Source organism: Dreissena polymorpha, chromosome 8, assembly GCF_020536995.1.
Source record: "Dreissena polymorpha isolate Duluth1 chromosome 8, UMN_Dpol_1.0, whole genome shotgun sequence".
Taxonomy (NCBI): Eukaryota; Metazoa; Mollusca; class Bivalvia; order Myida; family Dreissenidae; genus Dreissena; species Dreissena polymorpha.
The window spans coordinates 24,901,720-24,918,214 of record NC_068362.1 but is presented as its reverse complement, the minus strand read 5'-3'; the positions used below and the strand labels follow the sequence as shown (position 1 = coordinate 24,918,214).

The 16,495-nt window shown below is 31.2% G+C and overlaps 1 protein-coding gene across 1 annotated transcript in view; it reads left to right on the top strand.

Annotated features, from left to right (window-relative positions):
• LOC127840808 (uncharacterized) overlaps positions 1-16,495 on the top strand; it is a 251,389-nt gene that overhangs the window by 191,508 nt on the left and 43,386 nt on the right. The gene's annotated exons all lie outside the window — the stretch shown is intronic.

Below are 16,495 nucleotides of genomic sequence, written 5' to 3'. Positions count from 1 at the left end.
ATTTAAATGTTAGTGGTCGCGATGACCTTGACCTACTGACCTCAAAAACAATAGGGGTTATCTGCTGCTCATGGCCAATCTTCCTTTCATGATCCTAGGCCAAAGCCCTGCCTACAGACGGACCGTCGACCAACATTTGCAAAACAATATACTAATCATCTTCGAAGGGGGGCATAATAATAAGTTCAAGAAAGACAATTATTTTGTATGGCGTGGCCACTGTGTGTCCAGCTATTCTGCAATTATTGAATATAAACCCTTGTTTCCAGTTTTCAAACCAATGTTCTATCTGTAGTCCAAGCTCTAACAATGCAAAGAAATTAATGGTTATGAAAGCAAAGACAATGCGTAACACTCTACTTTACATTTTTTTAACCATTTCCCATAATATATACAATCCATCATTGATTCTATGACTTGTGCAACATGTAAATCAAAGTGGATGATAAATGACTAAGCGAGTTTGATTACATTCATATTTATTGAAATTCATAACTTAAATGTATGGAACACTATCCTGCCATGCTAACTGCTAAATACAAAATGTTTTATGCAATGTGTTTTATGACAAATGCTGAATTGCTATGAAAAAAACACCACTCAACAATTTATGTAAATGACATCAAATACAAAATGCTATTTGCTGTGACCTTGATCTTGACCTGACATGATGCATATTCAAATTTTACCTCGATATCACTAAAATACAAATTCATACAAAGTTTTATCAAAATCGAAGCAACGGTGAAGTCGCTCGAGTGTCCACAGGGTAACTGTTGATGGACGACAAGCAGATGATGGATAAATTGTGATTACAAAACCTCATCTTAGTACTTTGTGGCAGTTGAGCTGATAAAGCAATTCGTGTTTACTTATAAGTATGGCAGAATGTCGTTCCATAAAAATAAAATAATATTGCAGCATTTCTTGGCACTATTAAACATAAATAATTCACAATAACAATATAACAGAAACATTTTAAATTGAGATCATAATCCAGTGTTTCTTAACAAAACCATAGAAAACAAAAAAATAATTCACAAGAAGAAAAAAACAACATATCAATGAGCCGACCCCCAACTTCCACACTCCCAAAGCCCTGATAGTCTTACTTCAACGATATGGGATAAGAACTAGAAAAGTTTGTCAAAAAGGAACAAACCACTTTGGCGACAGGTGTGAAAAATGATTGAATGGAATAACAGTATAAAATAGTACAAATTGTACAAAGGCAAAATCCTTTAAAATACCTCATTTTCGTCTACTTTTTAGAAATCATACATAGATTAGCATCTCACCTAGCATAAAAATCTTACGTTATCAATATGTGATGCTTAATGAAGATGTTTAAAAAAAAAATGCTTCGGGCCTTTCAATTTTTCAAAAATTATCGAAAATGAACGAATCCAGTGTTCTCTTTCAAATTCCGATAAATTAATAATTAATTAGAATAACAACTACCAAAACCTTAAGAGTTATCAACACAGAAAATAAATACTTATTTTTATTCACACAAAAAATATTCAATATGTCTTTTTTCGGCGACCGACTTTGCTCACTACGCGAAGTTCGTAACGTTGCGCTTTCAGACATTCATTGCTCTGCAAACTGACAACCGAGCGCTAAAAACACTAATTAACACATTAAGATTGTTAATAACAATATCAATATAATATAAACTACCAGATCATGCTCAGAATACCCTACGACAACAAATATTAACGACTAATGACGATGAATAATTTATTGCTTTATAACAAAATGGCCGACAGTAGCTGGAACAGGGAAGAATCTACAGGTACACCGGCATCTCCAAAATCAATGTCACGTGACCCGCGTCCGCCGTTAGATATTATCGCATATCGCTATCGCGAAGAGGAGAGTTTCCAATCTGTGTTATCTATATGGTGGGGGACATAAACTATGCACCTCACTGTATATATCAAGAAAGAGTAACTAACCGCCCAAAATCTTTAACAGCGAATCAAAAAACATTTCTTCCTGCCCAACTAAGCATCTACAGTAGTAAATGCTGAAAGTTTTATTGAGATTCCTTGAAAATGAACAAAAAGTTAAAGTCACAAAATATGTGTGATGGACAGACAGAAGGAGAAACAGGACAGCAAAGTATTTCTATATGAACCGATATATGATTAGGGAGGCATGAAAATATAATAGGTATTAGTTATACCATGTACACAAATTATTTTTTTAAATGCATGAAACTGAGCACTTAGAATACCCGTCATGATTCATAAACATATATAAGATCACTATTCATAATCACAATTAGTCATCAAAATTAAGAACTTCTTAACTTTAGTGTAAACGTTATTTGTACGTACTTTGTAAATTTTACTGTTATGTAATGCCATTTAAACAACCGTGACAAGTTTTAGTAATTCTCCTTTGTACACATGATACATTTTTGGCACAATCATTTAATAAAGAGCTGATAAAGAGCTATTTCAGATTGAATATTACTGTATCAATATGTATCAACAGACTACAATTAAAGATACAAATGGAAAGAATATCAAAATTGTAAAATTAAGTTGAACGGGTTTGCATATTACATGAAAAAGAATACAAAAATAATTAACAAGAAGAAAAATACAACATATCAATGAGCCGACCCCCAACTCACACACTCCAAAATCACTCATAGGGAGCATTGACTTGATATATCAAAAATCCGACCCCCAAACTTACACATAACCAAACCCATGAAAGGGAGCAGTGTCCTGACATTTCAATGAGCGGACACCAAACTCACACACTAAAATGCAAAAATAACGCAGTGTTTCTAAGTACCATAGAACACAAATAATTCACAAAAGAACATTTTAATGTTATCAGAAAACCCAGTCAATAAGCAACAAATACGACTGTATGGTATACAATGCAGGTACTCTGCTAAAGTCATAGTGGGAATCAATTGTAACTAACTGACTGCTAGAACTATAACATATAATTCATGCCCCCCATCCAACCAAAATGGGGTGTTTGTCATAGGTTTAAATACTAATAGGAGACCTCTGTAGTAGTGAAGGTTGTGACTTTCGTTAAAATCTCATAGATAATGAACTGTGAGTTAAGGTAATAACAATATGTGTTTGTAAAACACTTTGTCCCCATATATTTGACCTTTGACCTTGAAGGATGACCTTGACCTTTCACCAGTACAAAATGTGCAGTTCTATGCGATACACATGCATGCCAAATATCGAGTTGCTATTTTCAATATTGCAAAAGTTATGGCAAATGTAACAGTTTGACGCAAACAAACAAAGCAACAAATCAACAGACAGGGCAAAAACAATATGTCCCCCACTATAGTTGTGGGGGACATAAAATATGCACTATATGTATATAAAGAAAGAGTAACTAAGGGCCCAAAATCTTTAACAGCGAATCAAAAAAACATTTCTTCCTGCCCAACTAAGCATCTACAGTAGTAAATGCTGAAAGTTTTATTGAGATTCCTTGAAAATGAACAAAAAGTTAAAGTCACAAAATATGTGTGATGGACAGACAGAAGGAGAAACAGGACAGCAAAGTATTTCTATATGAACCGATATATGATTAGGGAGGCATGAAAATATAATAGGTATTAGTTATACCATGTACACAAAATATTTTTTTAAATGCATGAAACTGAGCACTTAGAATACCCGTCATGATTCATAAACATATATAAGATCACTATTGATAATCACAATTAGTCATCAAAATTAAGAACTTCTTAACTTTAGTGTAAACGTTATTTGTACGTACTTTGTAAATTGTACTGTTATGTAATGCCATTTAAACAACCGTGACAAGTTTTAGTAATTCTTCTTTGTACACATAATACATTTTTGGCACAATCATTTAATAAAGAGCTGATAAAGAGCTTTTTCAGATTGAATATTACTGTATCAATATGTATCAACAGACTACAATTAAAGATACAAATGGAAAGAATATCAAAATTGTAAAATTAAGTTGAACGGGTTTGCATATTACATGGAAAAGAATACAAAAATAATTCACAAGAAGAAAAATACAACATATCAATGAGCCGACCCCCAACTAACACACTCCAAAATCACTCATAGGGAGCATTGACTTGATATATCAAAAATCCGACCCCCAAACTTACACATAACCAAACCCATGAAAGGGAGCAGTGTCCTGACATTTCAATGAGCGGACACCAAACTCACACACTAAAATGCAAAAATAACGCAGTGTTTCTAAGTACCATAGAACACAAATAATTCACAAAAAGAACATTTTAATGTTATCAGAAAACCCAGTCAATAAGCAACAAATACGACTGTATGGTATACAATGCAGGTACTCTGCTAAAGTCATAGTGGGAATCAATTGTAACTAACTGACTACTAGAACTATAACATATAATTCATGCCCCCCATCCAACCAAAATGGGGTGTTTGTCATAGGTTTAAATACTAATAGGAGACCTCTGTAGTAGTGAAGGTTGTGACTTTCGTTAAAATCTCATAGATAATGAACTGTGAGTTAAGGTAATAACAATATGTGTTTGTAAAACACTGTGTCCCCATATATTTGACCTTTGACCTTGAAGGATGACATTGACCTTTCACCAGTACAAAATGTGCAGTTCTATGCGATACACATGCATGCCAAATATCGAGTTGCTATTTTCAATATTGCAAAAGTTATGGCAAATGTAACAGTTTGACGCAAACAAACAAAGCAACAAATCAACAGACAGGGCAAAAACAATATGTCCCCCACTATAGTGGTGGGGGACATAAAATATGCACTATATGTATATAAAGAAAGAGTAACTAAGTGCCCAAAATCTTTAACAGCGAATCAAAAAACATTTCTTCCTGCCCAACTAAGCATCTACAGTAGTAAATACTGAAAGTTTTATTGAGATTCCTTGAAAATGAACAAAAAGTTAAAGTCACAAAATATGTGTGATGGACAGACAGAAGGAGAAACAGGACAGCAAAGTATTTCTATATGAACCGATATATGATTAGGGAGGCATGAAAATATAATAGGTATTAGTTATACCATGTACACAAATTATTTTTTTAAATGCATGAAACTGAGCACTTAGAATACCCGTCATGATTCATAAACATATATAAGATCACTATTCATAATCACAATTAGTCATCAAAATTAAGAACTTCTTAACTTTAGTGTAAACGTTATTTGTACGTACTTTGTAAATTTAACTGTTATGTAATGCCATTTAAACAACCGTGACAAGTTTTAGTAATTCTTCTTTGTACACATAATACATTTTTGGCACAATCATTTAATAAAGAGCTGATAAAGAGCTATTTCAGATTGAATATTACTGTATCAATATGTATCAACAGACTACAATTAAAGATATAAATGGAAAGAATATCAAAATTGTAAAATTAAGTTGAACACACAATGTCAATGTGAGCACACCGGTCTTACTGACAATAACGTAGTGACGCCACCATCTATGTATAGAATGGCAGAGAACTGTAAAATTGTTAAGCGAAATTTGACTGGCTGTGCGATTTTGTGCCCGATTCTATAATATAGTACGGTAAATGTCGCAATTTGCGTGGAACCAGTCACAAAATGTAAACAAAAAACAGCTGTTCGTGTCTCATTCGCTGTCAATCTATCTGTCGCTGTACATCTATTAACAGACGTTAAATATATCAAGCGTTTTCATAAGCTGTCATAAACAACTTATAATGCTTGTTAATTGGTAAATAATATTGTGTATTATTACAACTCCAACTAATAACACCCAACTCATTATTTAATTAAAGATAATACTACAGTCAGGTCGTCAGTTCCGAAAAGTCGCCTGTTCCGAAACAAATTACATTTCATTCAACATGAAAAATAAGTCTTACCACTTATGATTGAAAAAATTGTACAGCCATACACCTTAATATTTGATGAATTTTTTCGCAACAAACCGGAATAAAATAGACATATTTAAACAATCTGAATTGTCGAAACGCTCGCAGACATAATTTCGAATGGCGGCAAAATCCTGTCTTCGCGATCGGTCATCGGAAATTAGAACACGTTTGCTTCTATAACGGATTGTGCATGGTAAGCGATCTTTGTATTGATTTGAAGGTAATTTATCATGAAATAAAAAAAACAATAAGATTTATACATTTTCAGTCAAACTGTGAATTTAGAGTCGCGAAAATGACTCACTGCCACAGGTGTCAGTTCCGAAACAGACATGAAGTAAACCAGGGGTAATCTCAAAAGAATTTTCACCGGTCAAACATCGTTAAGTGATATTGTAAATTTTATTATTAGCCTTTACACTTGGCCTGGGATGAAATGCTATTATTTTTAATGCTTAATACTGCTTGAAAACAATGTAATTTTATTCGGTCCCAACCAGCATTTTGTATATTGCATTATTGAATAGGAAACATGATGTTGCTACTATGAAAACATGTGAGTAGAACTTACTAGAAGCAACAAGAGCTTCAAAAAATTATGTAACCATTTATATATGAGCATCTTACTATTAATTACTTAATACTGTTTGAAAATATAATTCAAGTTTATCTTTTATTTCTTTAAAATGCTTGAAGTTACATTGCAATTTTATTTTTAAACATATATAAATGCATGTATCACATCCCATACAGGGTGATAACAACATAATGTTTACGCGAGAATGTTTATGTTAACCTAACCCAGTTTTATCAACCTGTATGGATGTGATATTTATTTTATTATACTGAATAAAGAAAACACAACAACTTAATAAGAGAAATACAATTGAAAATTGCGTGTTTATTCATTTACTCTGGCACATACATTTCTGAATGTACGGACGTTTAAAAGGAAGGTTGCTGGTATTAACTCATAGACAAAGGAAAACAATGTATTCCAATTTAATTAAATCTGATTATAAAAATTTAAAATTGTGTGATTTTATTTTTGTTTTTATTTAAAAAAAATGCAAATGCAAGAAAGAGAAATGAAGTAAATGCAGTATATTTATATATTTTTTTGATGCGGAAAACTAATGGTGCTATTTTCAGCTAAATAAGGTGATAAAATAATGTCGCATGTGACTGTAATATGGGTAAATGGTAATTGACATGTGCTAGTCACGTGAGGTATAATTAAAATAGTAAGGCTTATATCATTATTTTTTCAGTATTGTGAAGGACGAAGACGTGCACCGACAGGCAATGGGGGAAATGCAGCGGCCCAGACCTTTCACCCATGCATCTGTGATGTGTTTAGCTCTACCCATGTGAATTTATGATTGTTGTACACTTGCCAAACCTTCCAGCAGTTGCTTATTTACCAACCTTTCCCTTATTTTATTTTAATTGGTTCATAGTTTGTTTTTTTCTCTAGTTGTTACCAAAAGCTTGAATTCCTATTTGTATAGAAATTGATTGAGTTATTGTTCATGGTCAGTTGACTTTTTCATATTTTGAATTGATATGTTTTGTGAGACTGGGTTCATCCCCTCTGAAAAAAGAAATGGTATATTTTAATAAAATATTTTAAATCCAGTATCTGGGGCAGCAGTCTATATATGTCGTGTTGTAGGAAAGTTAGCCCATGTTCCACTTATATTTTGTGGAATACGTTTGCACAAAACATCACTTTAAATGTTATTATGTATATTTTGCTTATCCTTTAAAATAGATCTTCTTAGTCAAGTGAGATTAAAACACCTTCATAAGCATATTATCTGGATAAAGTTTACATGAATATTTACTACAATAGAACCTTGACATGCATTGTGTGCTGTTGCTTCCTTATACATTCTCATAGTTTTGTGACAATACTGTATGGTATGCTATCAAGATTTGATTCATACAACGATAGGTTGTTTTCATTTATTTTTACTGATATTTCAGTATCAAAAAATGCTGTCCTATACACGCATTAACACTACATAGATATATGTATTTATTTTTTATCACTGCCATTCGCATTAAAATGTACCATCCATGTCGGAGCAGAGCAGGTTCAAATAATGTTCAATTATTGGATACTCTTTGAGAAAACTGGTCATTGTTATTTGCATTAACTGTTATTTTGAATTGTCATGTGCAACCTACACAGGTTGAAATCGCGCATTATTTTCTGGTTTCATGTAATTGTTTGTTTAGAATCTCTAATTTATGCTCTTAGAAATAAAACTTTCCTCTCAGAAAGCTTGTGTTGTCTCCAGTGGGTAAAGGCTAATCTAAGATAACATGGGGCAACATTAGATTGTATATTCTAGTATATTTTATGCAAGTGCAAGTGTGTGATCTCAGGTAGGGCCCATTTTATTTCGTTTGATCTATTCCTTCTTCTTGTTTTCTATGTTGTTGCTTGGAAACAGTATACTGTATATTGTAGTACATATGTATATTATATGCAGGTGCCCTTAATTGTGTGATCTCAGGTAGAGGTCCATTTAATTTTGTTTTGTTATTTTTTACTTTTGCTTTCTTTATTGTTATAGTTTTGTACAAAAATCTGTGATCAAAAGCTAGTCTGGTTATATTGTTATGAACGTTAAATAAACTTTTTTGACAGTTCGAGTTCGTTTTGAGACGATCCCTAGTCATATAGTGCACCTTCTGTCACGTGATTCGCTATTGGAGAATATTAACCGGAAATGGAGATAGGTTTCGGTTTAGAAATAACATAAACACTCATTTATATTTAGAACCAAATTCAAAATTAAGGTAAGCGAAGCATAGTGGTTAAAATTATATGTAATACGCCCTATATCCGAAATTAAAATCGATCGCCGTTTTAAAATATACATGGGTAATTTTGATAGTGATTCGGAACTGACGACCTCACTGTATTCAATGAAAGCACATGTGAGTTCTTAATAAAATTTCCATAGGGTCATGTAAGAAGAATACCCTATATTTACACAATAAACATATACATTTTTGCCAAAGGACCCTGCATTTTATTTTTAGTGCATAACTTATGCGAACTATTTGTGCTTCTTTGAGTTATATTATTGTTATTTCATTTATATACTGTCCTTTAAAAACTGCACGTGTATATATATTTTCACAACAAATAATTTATTGCAATATTATATATATGGTTTGCATGAATTTATGTTCCTATGCTTCATTTTATATATTTTGATACAATGCAATTCATTTGACTTCAGATTGCAATTGTAAGATAAACACATTGGATGCACTTTATCAAATGTATTACATGACTAGCATTTTTTTATTGTAATAATGCACAAGCACATTTTATTGTTAAATTTATAACCAAACTCATAGGTTATATAGTACTCTATATGTCTTTGTATGTGTGATAGGTTTAAATAAAGTTACAAACAAAATTCCAATTAAATTATTTATTGCACTTCAACAAGCTTGCATGTACAAATACTTATATACATTATACAATGTAGCAATCAATATTGAACTTTCAATTACACATAAACATGAAAATCGTTATCAATATATGATATGTATTACATGTATAACATTTCAATGCACATTCAAATCATAGGGACCGTTAAGTAAAAATATTCTATTATACTACATATATATACAAGGGATACAACTGTGAAAATTCCTGCACACAACCATGGTGTAAACAATAGCGAAAAATTTGCTTCCAAACGCAATAAATACACCAATTAAACTGTATTACAACAGCCAAGACATTTATCTTTCAGAAAATAATACACTTGGCAATAAAGTACAAGCTTTTCATTGAACTAAGAGAGAAAGTTTCATTCAAAATGCTCAAAAATCCTTACTTGGACACAGGTGTGCACAGCTGAAAACTGAGAATTCTAGAAGTAATTTTCGTATTCCTTTGTTATAAAGCTCTTTTGCTGGTACATATTCCTTGGATAGTTTTTTTTTCATAGTAAAATAAAACATAATTACTATTTAGTGAGCATATTTTACTAGAAATTCATATCAACCTGCTGCAATTTCACAATGACAATGTTTTACTTTCATTTTGGATAGTTCACATGTATTTCTAATATGCGATTTGATTGGTTGAAATTCCACTGCAGTAATAAATCCAGCCATTCACGTTCCACGTAACATTACCTGACAAATTGCATACAAATCCTTGAAGATAGTAGAAATGTAAACAAATTTAATATTTACCGTGTTTTACATATATGCAGTTACATGCAATTATGGAAGGTGTCTACTTTGATTAATAAAGTGTCTATGGATAATAAAACAAGGTAAAATTTGCTCAACTTCTCTGTATTTATTAAATTATGAAACAAAATGTGTCAAAGTGGGTGTGCACACCTGTGTCGCATTTCGAAAATTTTACCGTTTTTCATGAAACTTTCGTTTCAAACACAACTATGAACACTTTTATTGCTATAAACATAGTTATTATCTGATAGATAAATGTCTGAGCTGTTGTTATACAGTTTTTTTGGTGTAATTATTGCTTTTGGATGCGATTTTTTTGCTATTGTTTAGACCATGATGTTGAGCAGGAAATTTGACAGTTGTATCCCATGTATATATGTATTTAGTATAATAGAGTATTTTTTAACTAACGATCCCTGTGATTCAAATTACATTAATAAATTATCACATTGTTAATAAAATATATCACAAGTTGGTAATTTGACTACGATCACACATAATTGGATATTTGAATGCAAAATATAATTTCATTCATACATGCATCATGTATCACAAAGTATTGTGCAATATATATATATATATATATATATATATATATATATGTGTTTGTAATTGTGAAATTCTCTCTTTATATATATATATATATATATATATATATATATATATATATATATATATATATATATATATATATATATATATATATATATATATATACATATACATGCTTTGTAAAGAGAGAATTTCACAATTGCAAACATACACATTCATTTGCACTCTATACATAACCATGAAGCATTTTGTTTTGAGAATTTTGACCACAATTTTGCAGTTCTTAATCCAGAGCATTTTCTGTGAAACTATTTATTACAAGAGTCACATTGTATCCACTGATCATCCTTATTTGTAAAACATTTTTGACATAGATCATTGTCAGCATTTTCCGTATCAATTTCATGACCAACGTCCATAGTAACATCAGTTGACGGTCCAGGCTGAGGCTCACACTGCACAACCAGATTTAAATCTGTTTCTTTTGTTTTACACATTTCATTGTTATTACAATCAATTTGCATATTTTTATTAACTTTTTTTGAGTCCAGTTTCACTTTGATTTGTTTTCTATAGGCCATTGTTTTTTCAAGCTTTAATGTGATTTTACATCTCTTCTGAACTGTCCCAACAACACCTTCAAATACTTTTTACTGAATGATTGTAAATGTAAAAAATATTGGTTGTCAAACAAAGCAAAGTGGACATTAATTCATTAACAGAAAAATCTTCTTCTGGTCCAATGGTTTGAATGTTTGTTTCATTTAATTTTTTGGAAACAATGCTAACAAATTTTTCAAACATATTGTTATCATTACAAACTATGTTGTAACATTCTTCATGCATATTTTTTTCCATATTTCATTAAATTTTCATTTGTTACAGTTGAAATACATGCATCAGTTAAATCAAAGATAAATGTAAAAAAAATCATCAGTCACATTTGTGAGACCACCAGCATTATTTTGTTTTCTTTCAATGTCCAGCATTGAATCTGGATGTGTTGTTACTTCTTTAATATACAAATCATTTTCTTTTAAAACATCTAATAATTGTAAAGCAATTTTTGAGTTGTGGTAAATTGAATTGGATGATTGTGAGGTTTTAAACTGGTGTGTCTTCAGTGACTTTACATACTTATGTTTTAATTTTGATACACAATAGCCTGCAACATAATGGACTCGTCCTTTGTCTGTATCCGTAACAATTCTCTTCAGCATTCGGTTGTTTGAAAGACACAACATATCCACCTTTTTTCAAGAAATACAATACGAATTTTTTCCACTATTTCATGGCAAACTGCCATGTGTTGGTTTGCAAATCTTTTTTCAGTGTTAAATAGCATTAAACAGTCCATTTTATATGATGTTCCTGTTAAAAAAATGTGCAACTGTTTGTAAAATTGCACCGAACATTTCTCTGGTATGGACTTCTTGTCATTAGACACTGTAAAATCCAATTCAATATCATTCAGTTTTAAATAAATTTTCTTAACAAACTGTATCAAATTTGAATCATCAATTTTGTCAACAATACGATTAATTTGCACTTGTGTGTTGGTTACTGGACGTTTAAATTTTAGATTTTCTTTAAAATCCAGAATGTTAAAGTCATCTAGTTCATATGTCTGTGCTTGTTCTTCACTTTTTACTTACGCACTAATAATTTCATTGAAATCATCATCGAGCTGATCATCTTCTTCTTCATCATCATCCGGAGCGGTATAACTGGTAATTGTTGTTTTTCTGTGTTCATTGTCAGTATCCCTGAAATATAAACATAAATAAATTGAATTCATGTTTAAATTATGATGCAATAAAAATATTGACCATCAATTATGATCTTGACCTGACATTACTGATTAATGTTGTTTCGGTTATCTCGTTGACCTTCACAATGAAAATAATGTGATTTATATTCACTCTAAGGATTCATATTGAGCAGACATGACAATGAAGGCTCAATTTTATAACCTACTTTTAATGAGAGTCGATGTAAATGACTCATGCAATTGTACACATCATATCAATAACCATAAGATTTCAGCCAAATATAATTAAAAGTACTGTATTTATGTGCAAGATACATATTAACAAGAAACCAAATGAAAGGCTTTTATTGTGGAAATTTACCCACAACCTTGATCTTGTCCTTTACATTTCATGCACTTCAAAGTGACCAGTATATATTATGAGTCAAAATGGCAATAAAGAATACAAATTGACCTTGAAGCACATTATTGACCTTCACCAATCATTCTGCATATTGTCATTTGAGAAAAAATGCATGACAATATGTCAAATGGTATAGGAAATTTGGAGCATACAAAAAAATGCTAAGAACAGACAGACGGACAAAAGTAGTACATTCATGTAATTATATTTAATTGGGAAATTAACAAAGTGCACATACAGAACAATACCATTTACATTACATTTATGTATTAATCATGAAAACATGTCTCTTATACATAGTGTTGTATTTGGAATAATAACAATAATTGTTAATAATCAATTAACTTTATACATAAAAAATGCATGTTACTTTAATAAATATTATTTAACTTAATGCGAGGTAAATAGTTTGTAAATGTATAAAAGTCTAATAATGTTGATTTATTTTTTAGGTTAATTTACAGACTTGAATATAAAGAAGAGAGTAGCGTGGAAATCAACAAACTCTTTGAGACTTTTAAATTTGAACAGATTGAAAGTGGGCAGTTCAATCCATCAAAAAAATGTCAACTTTTTGTTGAACATATGTTGAATTTATTTCCAAACATAAAAAGATGCAGAAAAAGAATGAATAAAAATTTTCTGGTTATCTATAACGGAATTTTAGTAAAGCAACTTCCAGAATTGAATGAAAGAACTTTACAATTCAAGACAACTGTGGATTTTTTTCCCAGAGTTAAAACCTACATTGGTAGATGAAAATGAAATTGTATATAACATTGAAAGTGGATTTTATTCCAATGGAAATGCTTTTTTTTAAAGTGACATTTTGTTCATTTGCAATATTCAAAGTTTCCATAGGTGGAAAAGACATTGATTTAAATTCTATACATATAGACAAATGTTTCAAGTTCACTGAAGATAGCATAAAAAATGTTATGCATATTGTGAAAAAAAAAAATTAATGCAACGGAATAAAATATGAAAAAACAATTACTGTTGAAAAATGCAGTGTCTTAGAGCAATGGAAATACCATGAACAAATTGAATGCTCAAGACAAATAAGACCATTGAATTGCTGTAAAATTGTACAGATGAACACTGTTATTAAAGCATGTCGAATTTGCCAAAAAATGAGGGTTAAGGCCATTAGAGAAAAGGAAAAGATTACTCCTAATGAATGTGAGGTTTCATGTCAATCCATCAACCCTCATGAATGTAGAGTTTCATCTGGATCTATAAAGCCTAATGAATGTGGAGTTTCATCTTGATCTATTAAGGCTAATGAATGTGGAGTTTCATCTGGTCCTATTAAACCTAATCAATGTGGAGTTTCATCTCAATCTATAAAGCCTAATGAATGTGGAGTTTCATCTAGATTTATTAACCCTAATGAATGTGGGATATTATCTAGATCTATTAATCCTAATGAATGTGGAGTTTCATCAGGATATGTCTCTATTGAAGACATAAAGAAAATATTTCCGCAATCACCAAATGAAATGTTACTAATGCATGTAGAACAGTCAAAAAATATAAGTAGACATCCAACTGGCAGACGCTGGTCAAAAGATTTCATTTCTACATGTCTGCAATTATTCAATAGAAGCCCAAAGGCATATGAACTCCTTGAACAAAGTAAAATACTGCTGTTACCATCCAAATCAGTACTTATTTTGTACAAGAATGCCATTAAACAAGATGCTGGATTTGACGATGCATGTTTTGAATGGATGCATGAAGAAGCCTTGAAAAATGGAATGGATGAAGCACATTGTGTAGGGGGGTTAATATTCGATGAAATGAGCATACAGACAGACATTCATGTTGAAAATAACGGGGGACTTGAAATGACTGGATTTACGGACATAGGACAGGAAGGTGACATTTGCAATAAACGTAGAAATGGAAACTGTGACAAATTAATGGGAACACATATATTGCAATTATTATTTTTGGGTTTAAATGGCTTTAGATTCCCATTTGCTCACTTTGTTACAAATGGAATTCAGGTTTCAGAATTATATGGCTTGTTCTGGAAAGACAAAAGATTATTGTATACATATGGCTTTAAAGTATTGTATACATGCATGGATGGAGCCCAGTGTAATAGAACATTTTTACATGTATGTTTAGGTGACAATCCGACAAGTTTTCTTTCATCAAATCCATGCTACAATTTTCCTGTAGTTTTCATTATTGATATTTCACATGTATTGAAAATTTTTAGAAATAACATACTAAAAAGTGGATTTTCCAAAGGCAGTACAAGACGTTTAACCCTACCAGATAAACTTGAAATCCACTGGCAAATGTTTACTGACTATTATGCTTGGGATCAACAAAATGCATTGCAGTTACATAGAAAACTTACATCAGAACATTTTCATATGGATAATCAATTAAAAATGAGAAATTCTTTGGCTGAAGATCTTTTATCATCCGAAATGTGCCATTGTTTTACATTGTATAAAAATGCTTTAGGTGAAAAGGGAAAAATACTCAATGGTGTTATTGAACTACTCCAACAGATTTCAAAAATGGTGGAAATTTTTAGAGACAAAATGCCTATTTCAAATAAAAGTGATAAACGTTTATTAAAAATTAAAGAAGTAGATCTTTGGTTTGTGCAGTGGGTAAACGGTATATTAAATGACACAGACATTGCCAAAAAAAAATGAAATGCTTGATGTCTAAGCAACGTATGGAAGACATTCATTCCTGTTTACAAGGATTTCTTGAATTAACTGATAATGTTTTTGCTTTGAAAACAAACATTCCAATAACACCAGCCCTGATCAATTCAGATGTGATTGAAAATGTATTTTGCCAACAACGTGCAACTTACAATGGTGCAAATGCAAATCCATCTGCGTACCAATACAAAAAATCAATTAATAGCATTTTATTGGGTGAACAAAAAATTTCCAAAAAATGCCAATGCTGCTATGAATGCTGAACCAGCAACACCACTATTCAACATAAGCATGCCGAGTAATAATAAGAAAGGCAAACAAGTTGTCCAAAAAAATCTTCTTAAGAGGCTGATGAATCTACGCATTAACAAAGGTAATATTAATTATAATTTGTGGGTTTGCGAAGCTCACATTAACCATCATATTAAAAATTATTAATTACCTTTCAGTATAAGTTGGTACATTTGGTGGTTGATGATATGCATCCATTGGTGAATGTTGCTCACCACACGCCATACTGAAAGTAATGTCGAATATATAAGCTTAAATGAAAATAATGTATCAAAAAATTACAATATTAATGTGTGTTTAAAATAAAACGTTATATTATTTCATATATATTAAGCATTTGGGCAAAATTTCAACACATTACATGCTGTTGAATAGTTTAAAAGTAAGGAATCATGTAAAGTGTATTATTGTTGGTTTCTTTATTGTATATAAATATACGCGACTACTCAGCAACAAAGATAAGTTTTACAACATTTATTATTAAGAAGTATTGAAATGACATGCACGAAATAAAGTCATGAAACGTTAAAGCTGTGAATGTGCAATGAGCACATCCCGACACCAGAGCCCGATTGAATTAGAGACACCCCCTGGGTGCCAACAAATCTACAGTACTATGAATTTTACAATTTAATATGTTAAC